Source organism: Ranitomeya imitator, chromosome 3 (genome assembly GCF_032444005.1).
Source record: "Ranitomeya imitator isolate aRanImi1 chromosome 3, aRanImi1.pri, whole genome shotgun sequence".
NCBI lineage: Eukaryota > Metazoa > Chordata > Amphibia > Anura > Dendrobatidae > Ranitomeya > Ranitomeya imitator.
The window spans coordinates 482,069,583-482,089,435 of record NC_091284.1 but is presented as its reverse complement, the minus strand read 5'-3'; positions in this window follow the sequence as shown (position 1 = coordinate 482,089,435).

Here is a 19,853-nt window from a genome sequence, read left to right as displayed (position 1 = left end):
CAACCCACGTAGTATATTGGCCAGCCACGTAGTATATTGCCCAACCACATAGTATATTGCCCAGCTATGTAGTATATTGCCCAGCGACGTAGTATATTGCCCAGTCACGTAGTATATTGCCAAGCCACGTAGTATATTGCCCAGTCACGTAGTATATTGCCCAGTCACGTAGTACATTGCCCAGTCACGTAGTATATTGCCCAGCCACGTAGTATATTGCCCAGCCACGTAGTATATTGCCCAGCTACGTAGTATATTGCCCAGTGACGTAGTATATTGCCCAGCTACGTAGTATATTGCCCAGTGACGTAGTATATTGCTCAGCCACATACTATATTGGCCAGCCACGTAGTATATTGCCCAGCCACGTAGTATATTGCCCAGTCACGTAGTATATTGCCCAGTCACGTAGTATATTGCCCAGCCACGTAGTATATTGCCCAGCCACGTAGTATATTGCCCAGTCACGTAGTATATTGCACAGTGACGTAGTATATTGCCCAGCTACGTAGTATATTGCCCAGTGACGTAGTATATTGCTCAGCCACATACTATATTGGCCAGCCACGTAGTATATTGCCCAGCCACGTAGTATATTGCCCAGCCATGTAGTATATTGCACAGCGACGTAGTATACAGCACAGAGCCACGTAGTATACAGCACAGACACGTAGTATACTGCCCAGTCACGTAGTATATTGCCCAGCTACATAGTATATTGCCCAGCCACGTATGTAACAGGTTAAAAAATTTAAAATAAACATATACTCACCTTCCGAGGGCCCCTTGTAGTGCTGTCGCCTGTGTGCGGTGCACGCGGCAGCTTCCGGTCCCAGGGTTGGTATGAGCGCAGGACCTGTGATGACGTCGTGGTAACATGACAGTGACGTCATGACAGGTCCTTCTTGCATAGTATCCTTAGCACCGGAACCTGCCGCTTACACTGCCGAGGACAGGACATGACGTCAGAGGGTGAGAATAACCTTTTTTTTTATTATTCTTATTTGTAACATTAGATCTTTTTACTATTGATGCTGCGTATGCAGCATCAATAGTAAAAAGTTGGTCACAGAGGGTTAATAGCTGCGTAACCGCAGTGCGTTACGCCGTGCTCCGGTAACACTGGCATTAACCCTGTGTGAGGGCTGACTGGATGACTGGAGGGGAGTATGGAGCGGGCACTGACTGCGGGGAGGAAAGAGCGGCCATATTGCCGCCGGACTGTGGCCGTTGCTGATTGGTCGTGACAATAGTCATGGGCGTTTTGCCACGACCAATCAGCGACTTGGATTCCATGACAGACAGAGGCCGCGACCAATGAATATCCGTGACAGACAAACAGAAAGACAGACAGACGGAAGTGACCCATAGACAATTATATAGTAGATAATGATTTAGATTGTAACAAAAACTAAACAAAAGGGCATCAATCCTAGATAAAGGATGGCATAACCACACAAAAAAGTCGGCAGCTCTAAGAACAATGAACTACCACAGCTAGAGACAGTGCATTTATAATACTCTAGAACTTGTATATAACTTTTCTTAAGAAGAGCAGGACTGATTCCAATATCAGCATATGACAAGGATTTATAATGTTGCCTTCAAAAATAAATAGTAAAGCTAAGAAAACTCAGTGTTATATCGGTAAGGGCTCACCTGGTGAGGTGGATTTTCTAAGCTGCAGACCAGAGTGGAAAACATTGACCAAAGGCCACGGCACAGCAGGTATGACTTGCCAGATGGCATGTAGAACAGTGAGGACCGGGTCAGCAGGCAGACAAGCAGAGGAGCGTACACCAGGAGTCACAGAGATAGGAATATCCCACTCAGGAAATTATGATGTATAGAAAGTTCAGGAAAGACTTGCAGCAACTTCTAGTGTGCACAAAATTAGGGACACTACTTCTCCAATCAGCGGCTCCTGCTATCACTGTTATCAGCAGACGTAGCCTTATGGGAGGAGTAGTCTCTCATCAGCCGAAGTCTGCTGACCTGCGGTAAGCTTTTACTGCGGGTCACAGTATCTCTGCGGGGTCATGCTAACAACTGACAGCATGACCCCTCAGCGCTCTGACGGCGGTGCGGTTACCGGAGGTAACCGGTCAGAACCTCTGCGCTGGTGTTTCCCACGCTGTCACACAGAAGACAGCATGGGAAACACCATAGGAAGTCCATAAAAACTCAGCATATCCGCAAACATTTTTATACCTGTGTTTTTGCTGAGGATTTCACTGACTCAATGGAAGTCAATGGCTGAGAAGCGATAAAAATCCACACAGAGAATTGACATGCTGCAGAAAAAAACGCACTGCAAATACTCAAAGAAAATCACTGATCATGTGCACAGCACTTCAGGATTCTCATTGAATTAGCTAGTGTAAGGATTCCCTAGCGTTTTTGGCCCATTTCCAAGCGGAAAAATGCACCAAAAATGCACCGAATGCACAGAGCCTAAAAGTTAAACAGCATTCTGATGTATCTCAAGTTACAAAATATGGTCCAACTATTGCTGTACCATGTAAGGCCAGGTTCACACAAGCACATAAAAATTTTTAAGTTTTTCATCCAGAAAACTAGGACATGTTTTTTTCACTTGTCATCAGTGCGCAATCCACATAAAATCCGTATGCTTTCCATTTTCTTTTTTTACAGCAGCAGCTATTAGTAATATATAAGACCATTTAAAGTTTGCTATAAAACGGAGTTGCAATTTAGCCGTAAAAATCAGATGGTATACATATGGAATCTGTTTTGGTTTTTTTTTTGCGTACCCATGGACTTGAATGAGTGAGTCTAATCCAATTTATGGAAGAAACTAGTGCATGCTGCAATTTTTTTCACACATAGAATTGGTCCATAAAAAAAGATTTCTCATCTGCACTGGTACATTATATAACATTGGTCGTGTGCTGTCCATTTTTCCACAGATAGCACTAGTACCAAAGATACGTTCATCTGAGTGAGCCCTAACAATGAGAAAAAAAAAGTATTTATTCCATGTGTTTGTGAATTCTCATACGAGTGATCCAAGAGAGATTTCTGACCTCTTCAGAGTACCACGCTATTTGGAAATAGTTCATGATATGAAAGGAATCAGTTCTTGTGCCGTAAGTCAGTTACCTTCTTCTGTACACATATTACAAAGCACGAGCCATAAATCAATATAGGCAGTCAATATATTTGACTACCACATTAGCATGAACAAATTGCCACAGCCCAGATCAATATTTTTGGTTGATTAAAGTTCATACTTCGTTTTTCTTTTGTTATTATGACTGTACATAATTTATGTCTGCGGAACCTATACTGCACATTCCCTCTAAGCTCATAGACTGTAAATTTCTGTATTGCATACACACTACGAGTTTATCAGCATCAACATCTAGGACTGATACTAAGGTTTAATACTTGTTCCATTAAATAGAAAAATATTTTAATATTTAAGAGATTTAAAGTTACTTATTAATTTGTATGTTTTATATTATTGATAGCAATTCTTTTTTTGCCCAAACCTCTAAGGTGTGCATTGGTTCAACAAGCTCAAGAAATGTTTTTTGCGGATTCTGTATAAGGAACATTTGTAGCTTAGTCCAAAGTTGGTATTTAGTGACCTTGAAGCCTATTAGCATTCAATGAAATTTTAGTTTTGTTTGATGATGTGGGCCGTGCTATATTGTGAATTATCATGCTTAAAGGGAAGGTGCCGCAATTTTGTTTTTGTATTAAAAATGATTGTTTATATAAACAATTATTTTTAATACAAAATTATTTTTTTTAACTTTAATATATTTTTTATTATTAATTATTTTTGCAGCCACTGTGCGCCGCCATTTTGCTTTGCAGCAGTGTAAGAGTCCCAGAATGACAATTACACTCTGCAAATACGGCAGCCCTGGGCATAGGAGGCTGCGGTCGGGAGCCGACCCCATAGCTACCATTATAAGCTGCTCTCTGCTCTGATGTGGCCACGCCCCCTGGGCTGTCTCCACATCACAGCAGAGGCAGGAGATCGGCGCCATCTTGCTTCAGCCCATAGTGGAGTGTACCTGTGAGCTCCACTGTGACAGAGAGCTGTGCTGTTGGAGGGCAGCTACATCTGTCTCCCCTCACACTGTCTGCGGCCGTTCCCTGTCCTCTGCTGACTGGTGTGTGGCTGTAATCTCTAGAATCGCTAGAGAGTCTGAAGTGCTGTGGTCTGATGTTCTCTTATCAGGAGCTGCAAAGAGGTAACAGAGGGGGATGGGGGAGGCTCTGTGTTGCTCCGACCTCTCACTGCAGCTCCTCACAGGACATCAGACCATGCATCTATCACTATATTGTGCTGAGCCATATATCTAATCCTCTCCTGTGTAATACTGTCTGCTGGCCCATGTATCTAATCCTCTCGTGTGTGATACTATGCTGAGCCATGCATCTAATCCTCTCCTGTGTGATACTATGCTGAGCCATGCATCTAATCCTATAATGTGTCATATTATGCTGAGCCATGTATCTAATCCTCTCCTGTGTGATACTGTCTGCTGAGCCGTGTATCTAATCCTATACTGTGTGATATTATGCTGAGCCGTGTATCTAATCCTCTCCTGTGTGATACTGTCTGCTGAGCCATGCATCTAATCCTATACTGTGTGATATTATGCTGAGCCATGCATCTAATCCTATACTGTGTGATATTATGCTGAGCCGTGTATCTAATCCTCTCCTGTGTGATACTGTCTGCTGAGCCGTGTATCTAATCCTATACTGTGTGATATTATGCTGAGCCGTGTATCTAATCCTCTCCTGTGTAATACTGTCTGCTGGCCCGTGTATCTAATCCTCTCATGTGTGATACTATGCTGAGCCATGAATCTAATCCTATACTGTGTGATATTATGCTGAGCCGTGTATCTAATCCTCTCCTGTGTGATACTGTCTGCTGAGCCGTGTATCTAATCCTCTCCTGTGATACTGTCTGCTGAGCCGTGTATCTAATCCTATACTGTGTGATATTATGCTGAGCCGTGTATCTAATCCTCTCCTGTGTGATACTGACTGCTGAGCTGTGTATCTAATCCTCTCTTGTGTGATACTGTCTGCTGAGCCGTGTATCTAATCCTCTCCTGTGTGATACTGTCTGCTGAGCCATGTATCTAATCCTCTCTTGTGTGATACTGTCTGGTGAACCGTGTATCTAATCCTCTCCTATGCACTCCTCTCCCCCCTGCATATCTTTCCCCATTGCACACACAACTCAATGCGTGCGATAACAGGAGCTGCGGGTGTCATGCTGTATTATGGCATTATGTGAGATCTATATGACGGTATTATGTGATCTGTATGGTGGTATTATGCTTGATCAGTATTGTGAGAATTATATGGTGGTATTGTGTGTTATCTATATGGCGGTATTATGTGAGAACACTGGCAGCATTATGTGTGATCTATATGGCGGTATTATGTGAGAACACTGGCAGCATTATGTGTGATCTATATGTCGGTATTATGTGAGAAAAATGGAGGGAAAAATGGTAACAAAATTCTCATTGGAGTCTGTTACAAACCCCCAAATATAACAGAAACCATGGAAAGTCTACTTCTAAAGCAGATAGATGAAGCTGCAACCCATAATGAGGTCCTGGTTATGGGGGACTTTAACTACCCGGATATTAACTGGGAAACAGAAACCTGTGAAACCCATAAAGGCAACAGGTTTCTGCTAATAACTAAGAAAAATTATCTTTCACAATTGGTGCAGAATCCAACCAGAGGAGCAGCACTTTTAGACCTAATACTATCTAATAGACCTGACAGAATAACAAATCTGCAGGTGGTTGGGCATCTAGGAAATAGCGACCACAATATTGTGCAGTTTCACCTGTCTTTCACTAGGAGGACTTGTCAGGGAGTCACAAAAACACTGAACTTTAGGAAGGCAAAGTTTGACCAGCTTAGAGATGCCCTTAATCTGGTAGACTGGGACAATATCCTCAGAAATAAGAATACAGATAATAAATGGAAAATGTTTAAGAACATCCTAAATAGGCACTGTAAGCGGTTTATACCTTGTGGGAATAAAAGGACTGGAAATAGGAAAAACCCAATGTGGCTAAACAAAGAAGTAAGACAGGCAATTAACAGTAAAAAGAAAGCATTTGCACTACTAAAGCAGGATGGCACCATTGAAGCTCTAAAAAACTATAGGGAGAAAAATACTTTATCTAAAAAACTAATTAAAGCTGCCAAAAAGGAAACAGAGAAGCACATTGCTAAGGATAGTAAAACTAATCCCAAACTGTTCTTCAACTATATCAATAGTAAAAGAATAAAAACTGAAAATGTAGGCTTGGAATCATGTAAACCCAGAAAAAATCTTTATTATTATAAAGTTAAATATGCCACCAACCTGTGGCTGCACCAAGAAAAAATAAAAAAACAAAAACACACAAAAAACACTGTGAAAAAAACTAGGGTGGGGGTAAGGACAATCCCTAAATGGTACCTAGGTCGCACCTGCCTAACAGCGGGGGTTGGCACCCTATGGGGAACGTTATGGCGCCCCCGCTCCGCGTCGGCTGACCCTAGGGTCCCTGATAAACCCTAATGATCCCAAAGGGTCCCTCTACCCACACAATGGTGTACTAAAGGTGCCCCTAAAAGCTAAACATATAGCAACTAAATCTAGGGAAGCCTCAAACCCCACACCTGTGTATTAAAAACAATATGAGAACATGCAGAGGGCTTTTTTACGACCGCATTTTGCCATTGTCACGTATGATCCGTGACCTTTGGGGCAAAGCCTCACTTAAGCAGATAATACTGCATATGCTTCTATTGGCACTGTGGGGGGCACACACCTGCAAAATTCCACAAAAAGGGTTCTAAAAGTGAACCTGGAAATTATAGGCCAGTAAGTCTAACCTCTATTGTTGGTAAAATATTTGAAGGGTTTCTGAGGGATGCTATTCTGGATTATCTCAATGAGAATAACTGTTTAACTCCATATCAGCATGGGTTTATGAGAAATCGCTCTTGTCAAACCAATCTAATCAGTTTTTATGAAGAGGTAAGCTATAGCCTGGAGCACGGTGAGTCATTGGACGTGGTATATCTCGATTTTTCCAAAGCGTTTGATACCGTGCCGCACAAGAGGTTGGTACACAAAATGAGAATGCTTGGTCTGGGGGAAAATGTGTGTAAATGGGTTAGTAACTGGCTTAGTGATAGAAAGCAGAGGGTGGTTATAAATGGTATAGTCTCTAACTGGGTCGCTGTGACCAGTGGGGTACCGCAGGGGTCGGTATTGGGACCTGTTCTCTTCAACATATTCATTAATGATCTGGTAGAAGGTTTACACAGTAAAATATCGATATTTGCAGATGATACAAAACTATGTAAAGCAGTTAATACAAGAGAAGATAGTATTCTGCTACAGATGGATCTGGATAAGTTGGAAACTTGGGCTGAAAGGTGGCAGATGATGTTTAACAATGATAAATGTAAGGTTATACACATGGGAAGAAGGAATCAATATTACCATTACACACTGAACAGGAAACCACTGGGTAAATCTGACAGGGAGAAGGACTTGGGGATCCTAGTTAATGATAAACTTACCTGGAGCAGCCAGTGCCAGGCAGCAGCTGCCCCCTGACGAAGGACAGTGCTCCGAAACGCGCGTTGGGTGTAAGCCGCTACAGGACCCAGCCCCCCACAGGTATATGAGCACGATTCATTGCTGTGCCATTTTGAACTTTTTTTGCACATACCTTCACATGATTGATGTGGAATGCACAGGTTCTGACCTTTTCTGCGGTCATAGCACGTTGGCACTTTACATTTTCTGTCTTATATACATATATATATATATGTATATATATTTTGCAATATTGCACATTTGCACTTTCTAATTGTTATTTGAATTCCCCTCTTTTTTTATTTATATAAAATACTTTCATATATATTTTTTTCACGGATAAGCACTTTGTTTTTTTGTGGATATTTTGGCACAGCTAAAGCAAAAATCCTGATTAAGTGGTATCTGGGGGTATTTCCTTGCTGGGAAATATTATGTTTTTATCCTGTTGTTGCTTAATTTTTGTAATTTAATATTCTATTCTCATGTATGAACATATTTTTGTATTTGTAATCAATTGCCATTGCTGAAAATAAAGGCTTTAATTTTTAAAATTTCCCTGGATTGGTACACTTCTGTGGTGGTTTTCCTGTTCGGTGCTCTGGTTCTTAGCAGCTGCCAAGGCAAACAGGATCATGGGGTGCATTAAAAGAGGTCTGGATACACATGATGAGAGCATTATACTGCCTCTGTACAAATCCCTAGTTAGACCGCACATGGAGTACTGTGTCCTTTTTTGGGCACCGGTGCTCAGGAAGGATATAATGGAACTAGAGAGAGTACAAAGGAGGGCAACAAAATTAATAAAGGGGATGGGAGAACTACAAAACCCAGATAGATTAGCGAAATTAGGATTATTTAGTCTAGAAAAAAGACGACTGAGGGGCGATCTAATAACCATGTATAAGTATATAAGGGGACAATACAAATATCTCGCTGAGGATCTGTTTATACCAAGGTAGGTGACGGGCACAAGGGGGCATTCTTTGTGTCTGGAGGAGAGAAGGTTTTTCCACCAACATAGAAGAGGATTCTTTACTGTTAGGGCAGTGAGAATCTGGAATTGCTTGCCTGAGGAGGTGGTGATGGCGAACTCAGTCGAGGGGTTCAAGAGAGGCCTGGATGTCTTCCTGGAGCAGAACAATATTGTATCATACAATTATTAGGTTCTGTAGAAGGACGTAGATCTGGGGATTTATTATGATGGAATATAGGCTGAACCCGATGGACAAATGTCTTTTTTCGGCCTTACTAACTATGTTACTATGTTACTATGTTACTATGTAACACTGGCAGCATTATGTGTGATCTATATGGCGGTATTATGTGAGAACACTATGGCAGTATGATGTGTGATCTATATGGCGGTATGTGAGAACACTGGCGGTATTATGTGTGATCTATATGGTGGTATTATGTGAGAACTGTATGACAGTATTGTGTGGTCTATTTGATAGTATTGTGTGTGATCTATATGGCGGTATTATGTGAGAACACTATGGCAGTATTATCTTCAGAAAGCGGACCCATTCTATGGTGGTTCTGGCTGAGCACCTGCACGTGGGTCTGGGGTAATAGAGGGGGCAGCATGACCTCCAGTTAGGTGCAGTCAAGGGAAGGCTGGTGAGGTAGCTGAAGAGAGGGGTCTCATTTTTATTGTTACTGCATGGCTACATTTCCCCCCAGCGTCACCCCGACTGCGCCTGTCACCTCGCTTTCACACATCGCCAGGACATGATGGAGAAGACAGGATCTGAGGAGGGGAATGGGGTCTGCATGCAAAGTCTGGATCAGAACAGGCCATCAATCCGCAGAAATGTTTCCTGAATTTCTGTTGAGCAGACGGTCCATCCATATGTATAAAAGACAGCGCTCTATGTACAATCCCTGGCTGCTCCGCGCACCAAACAGGGAGCCCCCATAGACCAGCACACTGCTCTCCTGAAATACTCTGTGCTGCTGTCATCCTGCTCCCTCCACCACATATCTCCCAGAATCCTTGCTGCCTGCCATCCTCGGTGACTGTCTACTTGTCAGTATAAGGCTGCTTTCACACTAGCCTTGTGCAGGCATGTACTACGGAGGACAGAGAATGAACTTCAATCCAATATTGCAGCCAGCATGCAGCCAGCGGGTAAGGAAAGGGTGAATCAAAAACCCCAAAACCCCGCCTCCATGGCTGAAGATTGTTCCCTCCAAATTCAGGTGACAGTGTCCCTTTAACATATCAACTTTACTCAACAAGTTCATTTCAGTCACAGATGCCGCATAGTAATTCTCACTTTAATGTTTTTCAACTTATATGTTTTTTTGGTTGGTGCCTGTTCCCACTAGCTTGGATGTGCTGGTCTTGTTCTCTATTTGTATTAAGCCTTTTTGGACATGTGCACTCCCACTCCCAATAGCCACAGGTGATTTTAAGTAGTTAGCTGGACCACTCCTGACCCATAAATTGTAGGCTTTTTTGCCCAGGAGAGGTGACAAAACAGGACAGGGACCCAACTACGAAGGACGCCTTGACATGGCAATTGGGCTCACATACATTGGCCAATTTATGCGCGAAGTACCTTCCTTTTTTCATAGTAATTTTTGCAGATAAATATTTCATGTGTACATTATATAGTGCTTTTTTCCTATTTTCTATGGCAGTAATGCATTTTCAATGTTCTAGAGTAATCATTCTTGGTAAATAATGGTGCAACCTTTATCGTTTTTCAACTTACATGTTTTTTTGGTTTGCACCTGTTCACACTAGCTTGGATATGCTGCTCTTGTTTCCTATTAGCAATTCTCACTAGTCATAGTTCCATCCACCTGTGCTGTCCTTTGCTCTCCTGGCAATCCTTGTCCCTGAAACGTACCTTCCGGTACCACAGCTTCCTGACTTTCTGAGCTAGTTCTTGCTTGGGAATCCCACCCATTTTCTCTTCGTAGGGTGAAATAAACTATGGCTCTACCATACCTTTTCCAGACAATAGTTCTTGGACGTTCTGGGATATCCCGCTGAATCTAGTCACTGCCGTTCTCATACTGCTCCTGTTTCCTCGTATCCTTGTGACTTTCAGCCCTATGGCCCTGAACTGTGGTTCCCTCTTTGAACTTGTTTCTGGATCAACTTCACTGATCTCAATCCAATTCACTAACTGCACTAAGCTATGAAGTGTCCTAAACTATAACTATTGCTACCTCTCCCAACTGGGAAATCCACTATATTCCTAACTACTTCTGTCCTGATCTTATCTAACTTCCTAATCTACAGTTCCCTGTACTAAACTCAATTCTTACCACTCTAAATATGTAAAAACCAGGAACAACAAAACTGGTTCCATATAACAGAAAATCTATTTTCCTTCTTTATAGAAATATTGTATGATTTATCCATTTTGATAATTATTAGTAGATTAAAGAATCACATTGCATCTGTTGGAGCTTCCTCTGAGACCCATAACTAAAGTGCAGTCTTCCTAGTAGTATATGAGATCTACTAATAATGATTTTATCTGTTTTCATTTATGTTGGATCAATAGAACCTAGCATGCATAATTTACATTACTCCAGTAACAAAAGTGTTTAGTACAATTCCAAAGAAAGTGAATAAACATAGCCGTATATGTTATCAACTTACCACAATAAAAATAGGGCTGGAAAGGGTGCAACTACAGTAAGCCTGGATATGACAGGGGTTTGAAAGTAGGATGCCAAAAAAGGGTTAATCTTTAATTCTGCATGTATACATGGGGTGTGCGTTACAAGTTGCATCACATAGGAGGCATTAAGTCAGGATTTTGTAACTGATTATTGGGGGGTATCTTCGGGAACCTTATAAAAAATGGAGGACCCGTAGACCAACTACTTCAGTCGGGCAGCAGGATCAGTGAACATGCCTCAAACCTTCTTATGCATCGCTCGTCATGTGTGGGATTTTGGTATCAGACTTTAATTTCATCATGGCAGCTGGAGGTGAGGAGGCCAGAAATGGCACTGGTTACTTGGGGTCAGGATCATATTGGAGGTATGGTGATCTTTCATTAGTAAATGTGGTTAGTTTCTGGGGAACAAAAGAATTGTTGTGTGGACAGGACTTTGTCAACTTAAAGTTGGAGCAGTGCGATTGGGTAGTGTTGTATTCAATACTGTCCAGTGTTGATGGATCATCAAGGATTTATGATGTAATTAATAAAGGCTGCTGTGGCCATATATTTCCATCGTCATTCAATGTTATGTGTTTTATTAATTAATGCTGTAGACACTTTTTAATACCCTAGTTAGGGGAGCTCTTCCAGTCATTCAGGCTGGAAAGCACACTGCCACACTATCTGATGAGCTGCATGCCACAGTGCCTGCACAACCACCTCAGGTGAACACAATATAAAACCTTTTCCTCTCTCTATATCACGTCACATTTACTGCGCTTAGATAGCGCTCCCCTCTTTTCTTCCCACCCCACTTTTCTTTTCCTGCCTAGGATCACTCAAGGCTTGCAGTATTACCTGCCTGTTGTACCCGATGCTGGCTCAAAACAGTTACTGACCGCTCCTGCTGGTGATTCAGCTTCACTATGTCAACACAGCAGCTCTTCTTCTGAGCTGCTCTGTTAACAGGGTGTGACAACCAACATCATTCTGATTGACAGACAGTTCCCCGTAGTTGGCAGTCAAACCCTGTCAAAAGACCAGAGCAGAAAAGAAGCTGCAGCGGAAGTTGCTGAATCGTCAGCAGGAGCACTCTGTGACCGCTTTGTGCCGGTGAAGATCGACACCAGGCACAATATGCAGATAGTTAGCAACTACCTACCGGACATTGCATATGCATGTTAAAGGTCCCAGATAACTCCTTTAATTATAGGAACATCATTGTCTCCTTTCAGTTTTCATTGATAGTATTTTCAAACTTGTTTTTTTTCTCCAAATAATGACAAGAAACAATTTTTTAAAAAAGAAGAATTGTAGCAACAATACAATTGCGCTAAAACGACTATTTTTTTTAACTAAAGGGACACAATGTAATATGCCCAGCTTTATTTTACAGTAAGGTTTCAGCTTGACTCTAAAAATGTTACTTCACAAAATAAAGTTTTGCAGACTACAGCAAATCCTGGAAATTACTAGGATGCGACCTCAATGGTCTGGAGGTTCAATCTATACTCCAATATTTTCCAATGAATGATATTGCCCCAGGTGTTGCACTAAAGTTCCTCATACATCTTAGTCTTATTAATGGAGTGCCAAAGCCACGAATAATACAGTCATGAGAGGTTGTAATAGTTTTACAGTTGTGCCCTACAGTATTACCATTCTTATTGCAATACCTTTTAGCAGATTATCTATTATTTAGCTGGTGCCATTTGCAGACATCGGCATGGGTAGTTACATTTATACTAACCACTAATAGCCCTGAATACAGTATTATTTATTCTTTAGAGGTCAGAAACTGCAAACCAAATGATAAATTATAGACTGATATCCATTTTGTTTCTAATAAGTGATAATAAAACCCAATTAGCATGGATTGGAAGAATTAACCATATATTCCGTAAAAAGGTAAAACACTATATTTCAGCTGTAATAATAATACCTGTACAGTACAACTCACCCTTATTAAACGATCCGCATATTAGTCTGTAAATTTGGACATAATAAAGGGTTTTAATACCATTTAGAATAATGTATGCAATGCTATTCTGTGCAATTAATATGTGAAGCTTTTTCAACAACCACGAGATCTAATGGTCCATGGAAGATATACATAATGTGCACCCAAGGTATTGATTATAAGCTTAAAGCACAGAGCTGTGATTACAGAGTTCCACCTCTCCAAGCTCTAAATATATAATGGCAAACAGCCAGACAAACGTCTCCTTAGGGAGCTTTTAAGGAGCAAGAGCCTTGATAAGCCGATCATTTATAAAGACTGTATACCCGCCTAGGGACTGGTGAGAGAATGGCAAGGACACCATATGTCTTCTACTCTTCATTTCTAAAAAGCCTGCAGATCCTCAGTTCACGTTCCATTAGAATCAGAGAACAAAAGACAGTGCTAACGATGCAGCAATGTGATGTGAATAATGGCGATATTAGCCTGAAGTGGCATCTTAAAATCCGATACAGTTACAAAAATAATCAAAAAGAGAGCATTTTACCATTTTGCTTGCTAAAATGGACCGACGTAAAGTAACTTAGTCATTGATTCTTAATGGGCAATACGAACATATTCCTGTTTCTGTTATGTAACAGAATTCTTTACATTTCCCAAAGGCAAAAACAATTCTACTGTTAACAATAGTTTCCTCCCCCATTTCACTGTAAAACATTGCATCCTTATGTGCTATATTCTGCCAAGTAAATCAGACAACGCAGTGTATGACCATGACATTCACACAAGGAAAAAAAAATGTTTGGTACTCTTCTGTTCAAGAAAAAAACCTCATAATCGTCACTGAAATAACTAACAAAAGTAATTTGCAATTTAAATTTAGTGAAAATCAACTAATGAAAATCACACATTGCTGTTGAATTGTGGTTGAAAAGAAAATAAACATTGTAAAAAATACAAGCTATTGAAAATGGCATGGGCAAAAACGATGGTACCCTTAAAGAAGCATGTCGTAAAGAAAAATTACAATCCGTAAATATATCTCCAGAGAGGTGACATATCACCCTCACATTGAACATATGGGATTAATTATAACTGGGGAAGTGAAAAGACCTGACACTTTAACCTCTACTGAAGTAGGAACTCATCGGAGGTGTATATACCATACACTCACCGAGTTCCTCGATAACTGGCCTAGTAATGGAAGCAGTCGTGGCCTCTTCCATCCCTCATCAGTCAATTGTGTAATTGTCCTGAGTCCTGACTATTGGAGGAAGTAAAGTTGCGACTCCCTGGCGAATTGGTGCCATACAGAGAATTATCACTGTGAGTTATCTGTAGTGGTACATAGTTTTCCATTTAAGCTAGCTGACAGATACTAGGTAGGACCACCCATTAGACTCCTGAGCATAGAAAGAATAAACAACAATTTCATGGTGACAGGTTCTCTTTTTACTAGAAAAATATCAAAATGCACAAATAAAGATTCTTGTGACACATTCGGCTAGACTACATCACCCTATAAATGTCTAATGCAAGTCACATTTGTGTCTAGGTTTTCCATCAGACCCCACAAAGATTCAATTGGTTGCCCTAGTTTTTTTATCTAAATACCCAGGTTGAGGTAAAGTGACTTTTGACACCTAGCGCATATGCCCCATCAGCTATCTTTCCCAAACTACTGCTTCGATGCAAGTATTAAAATAAAATCAACCCAAAAATGAGAGGAAATAAGGGAACAAGGGGTAATATCTCTCATTGTGGAAATGCCCGAATATCCTCCGGCCAGCACTTCAACCACAAAGCCCTACGAGCCACGTTCGAAAGTGCTGCTGATCTTGCCGCTTGTCACACAGAGTCCGGCAAAGCAACTGATAGAAATGCTGCTGCTCCCTGCATGAGTGGGATAGTGGTTAAAATATTATTCCTTGCCACCTTGTTCTTCACCTGGGCTTCTATGCAATCTAACCAAATCATTAAAGATCTAGCTGTTGCTGCCACAGGCTGACGTCTCCCATGTATCCCTAAGACAAATGTCTACTTTTCTATCCAGGGGATGCCTTTCTCATGTTTTTAAACAATGGGGAAGAGCAATTCTCTTCTCCGGTCTCTTCCACTCCTTCTGGATTAGAGCCTGGATATTTTCATTTAAAGGTAATGTTCCATGGCTCTGATTGCTTTTACCAGTCTATCATTGATGTCTGATGAAGAAGCTGATGAGGCGGAATATAATGAGTCATCCTCATTATTTTATTTAAACTACATCTGACACAAGGTTAACTGCCTAGATCTTCTATCTTTCTTTTCCCTCTGATGCTCTTTCTGAGTGAGGGACCTCATGGACTCTTTAACTTCTGCCTTGATGATGAATCAGTGACGAAGTTAAGGGTCTCTTCTGCTACCGTTAGTTCTATACAGGATTGGAAGAGTCTTTTCTGGTAGAAGGCTGGCAACATCGTTTTACAAAGCACTAACTTATTTTGCTTAGATTTTGATCTATATTTCTTCCCTGACAACAAATGATAACAAAGAAAAAACTTACCAAGTGAACTATCAAGAAGATCACTTACAACTGTGAGGCAATCAATGGTACCGGATTAAGAGGAGAGATATCAGTTGAAATTAGGGTTGAGCGAAATGGGTCGTTCATTTTCAAAAGTCGCCGACTTTTGGCAAAGTCGGGTTTCATGAAACCCGATCCGACCCCTGTGCGGGGTCGGCCATGCGGTACGCGACTTTCGCGCCAAAGTCGCGTTTCAATGACGCGAAAAGCGCCATTTCTCAGCCAATGAAGGTAAACGCAGAGTGTGGGCAGCGTGATGACATAGGTCCTGGTCCCCACCATCTTAGAGAAGGGCATTGCAGTGATTGGCTTGCTGTCCGCGGCGTCACAGGGGCTATAAAGGGGCGTTCCCGCCGACCGCCATGTTACTGCTGCTGATCTGAGCTTAGGGAGAGGTTGCTGCCGCTTCGTCAGAAGCAGGGATAGCGTTAGGCAGGGTCCATTAACCACCAAACCGCTTGTGCTGTAGCGATTTCCACTGCCCAACACCACCTTCGGTGTGCAGGGATAGTGGAAGCTACATTTTTTTTTTTTTCTCAGCGCTGTAGCTCATTGGGCTGCCCTAGAAGGCTCCCTGATAGCTGCATTGCTGTGTGTACGCCACTGTGCAAACCAACTGCTTTTTTCAAAGCACAAATCCTCTTGTTCCTTCCTTTCTGCACAGCTATCTTGTTTGTTTGTCCACACTTCTTATTTAATTTGTGCATCAGTCCACTCCTTATTGCTGCCTGCCATACCTGGCTGAGATTACTGCAGGGAGATAGTAATTGAAGGACAGTTCCTTTTTTTTTTTTTTTTTTGTGGGAGATTAAGATTGGCATTTCTGCTAGAGTGCCATCCCTGTCTGTGTCATCTCTCACTCAGTGGGCCATAGAAAGCCTATTTATTTTTTTGCTTGATTTGGGTTCTAAAATCTACCTGAAAAAATCACTACATCAATCAGTGGGAGAAAAATATTGGCCTCAGGGCTTGTGTGCCACTCCTTACTCCTGTGTGTGCCATCTCTCACTCAGTGGGCCATAGAAAGCCTATTTATTTTTTTGCTTGATTTGGGTTCCAAAATCTACCTGAAAAAATCACAACATCAATCAGTGGGAGAAAAATATTGGCCTCAGGGCTTGTGTGCCACTCCTGACTCCTGTGTGTGCCATCTCTCACTCAGTGGGCCATAGAAAGCCTATTTATTTTTTTGCTTGATTTGGGTTCTAAATTCTACCTGAAAAAATCAATAAATCAATCAGTGGGAGATTAATATTGGCCTTTGGGCTTGTGTGCCAGTCCTAAGCGTGCCATCTCTCTCTCTCAGATAGTGGGCCATAGAAAGCCTATTTATTATTTTTTTTATTGGGTTTATAAATTTTCCCTGGAAAAAAAAAAAAAAGTGGGAGATTAATATTGGCCTCTGGGCTTGTGTGCCAGTCCTGAGCGTGCCATCTCTCTCACAAATAGTGGGCCATAGAAAGCCTATTTATTTTTTGGGTTGATTTGGGTTCCAAAATCTACCTGAAAAAATCACTAAATCAATCAGTGGGAGATAAATATTGGCCTCTGGGCTTGTGTGCCACTCCTGACTCCTGTGTGCGTCCTCTCTCACTCAGTGGGCCCTACAAAGCCTATTTTTTTTTATTTGTTTTCTAAATTCTCCCTGAAACAATCATTTTATTTTATTTTGTTTCTAAATTCTTCCTGAAAAATTCATTTTTTTGTATTTTTTTTTTCTAAAGTCTCCCTGAAAAAAAAAAAAAAAATCAAATCAGTGGGAGATTAATATTGCCCTTTCTGCTTGTGTGCCAGTCTTGACTCCTGGGTGTGCCATCTCTCTCTCTCTCTCCAATTGTGGGCCATAGAAAGCCTATTTATTTTTTTGCTTGATTTGGGTTCCAAAATCTACCTGAAAAAAATCACTAAATCAATCAGTGGGAGATAAATATTGGCCTCTGGGCTTGTGTGCCACTCCTGACTCCTGTGTGCGTCCTCTCTCACTCAGTGGGCCATAGAAAGCCTATTTTTTTTAATTTGTTTTCTAAATTCTCCCTGAAACAATCATTTCATTTTATTTGGTTTATAAATTCTTCCTTAAAAAATCATTTTTTTTATTATTTTTTTTTTCTAAAGTCTCCCTGTTAAAAAAAAAAAAAAAAAATCAGTGGGAGATTAATATTTACATTTGCGCTTCAGTGACAGTCCTGCGTGTGTGGCATCTCTCTCATTTGTTGCCACCAACAACAGAGTGTGTAACATTGTGCCTGATTTTCGTTGTGGTCTCACCCACCTGTAAAGGGGTAGCTAAATCATACTGAAGTTATAGCTCACCGTGTAAGTTGTGTGACAGCAACAAATACCGTTAGTTTGGTAACGTTTTTAAAACAATGAGGAAGTCTGGTGGAAGAGGTCGTGGCCGGGGGCGTTCATTGTCAGCTGGTAATGAGGGTAGTGGTGGAGCATCAGGTGGTCGTGGGAAAAAAAATATTGCACCTAAGTCTGGAGCTGTGGAGCCAGGTTCGTCGTCTGGCTACACAAGGCCTCGAACGCTCCCTTTTCTGGGAGTAGGAAAACCGCTTTTAAAGCCGGAGCAGCAAGAGCAAGTTTTGGCTTATCTTGCTGACTCAGCCTCTAGCTCTTTTGCCTCCTCTCGTGAAACTGGTAAAAGTAAAAGCAGCGCGTCGTTAGTGGATGTTCACGGTCAGGGACAAGTCGCTTCCTTGTCCTCTTCAGCAAAAACAACAACAGAGAAGAATGCAGCAGGCGACACAACGGGTTACTCCATGGAGCTCTTTACACATACCGTCCCTGGCTTAGAAAGTGAAGCAGTTAACAGTCCATGCCCATTACAAGTTGAATCTGACATGGAGTGCACTGATGCACAGCCACAGCCAGACTACTATGCTGGTCCTTTGACTCAGACCACAACATTGCCCTCGCAGGGTGCTGATCAAGAATCAGACCCTGATGAGACTATGTTGCCCCATCACGAACGCTATACCACCGACCGACACGGTGACACAGACGAAGTTGCACACGAGCTACAAGAAGAGGTAATAGATGACCCAGTTCTTGACCCCGATTGGCAGCCATTGGGGGAACAGGGTGCAGGCGGCAGAAGTTCTGAAGCGGAGGAGGAGGGGCCGCAGCAGGCATCAACATCGCAACAGGTTCCATCTGCCGGGCCCGTATCTTGCCCAAAACGCGTGGCAAAGTCAAAACCTGTTGGAGTACAGCGTGGCCATCCGGTTAAAGCTCAGTCTGCAATGCCTGAAAAGGTATCCGATGCTAGAAAGAGTGCAGTCTGGCATTTTTTTTAAACAACATCCAATTGATCAGCGCAAAGTCATCTGTCAAAAATGTTCAACTACCTTAAGCAGAGGGCAGAATCTGAAAAGTCTCAATACAAGTTGCATGCATAGACATTTAACCACCATGCATTTGCAAGCTTGGACTAACTACCAAACGTCCCTTAAGGTTGTAGCACCCTCGGCCAATGAAGCTAGTCATCAACGCAACATCCCTTCCGGCAGTGTAGGGCCACCATTTTCTGCACCACCTGCAGTATCTGTGCAGGTTTCTTTGCCAGGCCAAAGCAGTCAGGGTCAGGGAATCACCAGTTTCGTAGTAGGAAACACTGCATCTAGGGCACCGGCGGCAACAATACCATCTCCCACCGTCTCTCAGTCTGCCATGTCCACTGGCACCCCCGCTAGTTCCACGATCTCCAGCTCTCCAGTCCAGCTCACCCTACATGAGACTATGGTTAGAAAAAGGAAGTACTTAGCCTCGCATCCGCGTACACAGGGTTTGAACGCCCACATAGCTAGACTAATCTCGTTAGAGATGATGCCCTACCGGTTAGTTGAAAGCGAAGCTTTCAAAGCCCTGATGGACTACGCTGTACCACGCTACGAGCTACCCAGTCGACACTTTTTTTCCAGAAAAGCCATCCCAGCCCTCCACCAGCATGTTAAAGAGCGCATCGTCCATGCACTCAGGCAATCTGTGAGCACAAAGGTGCACCTGACAACAGATGCATGGACCAGTAGGCATGGCCAGGGACGTTACGTGTCCATTACGGCACACTGGGTAAAT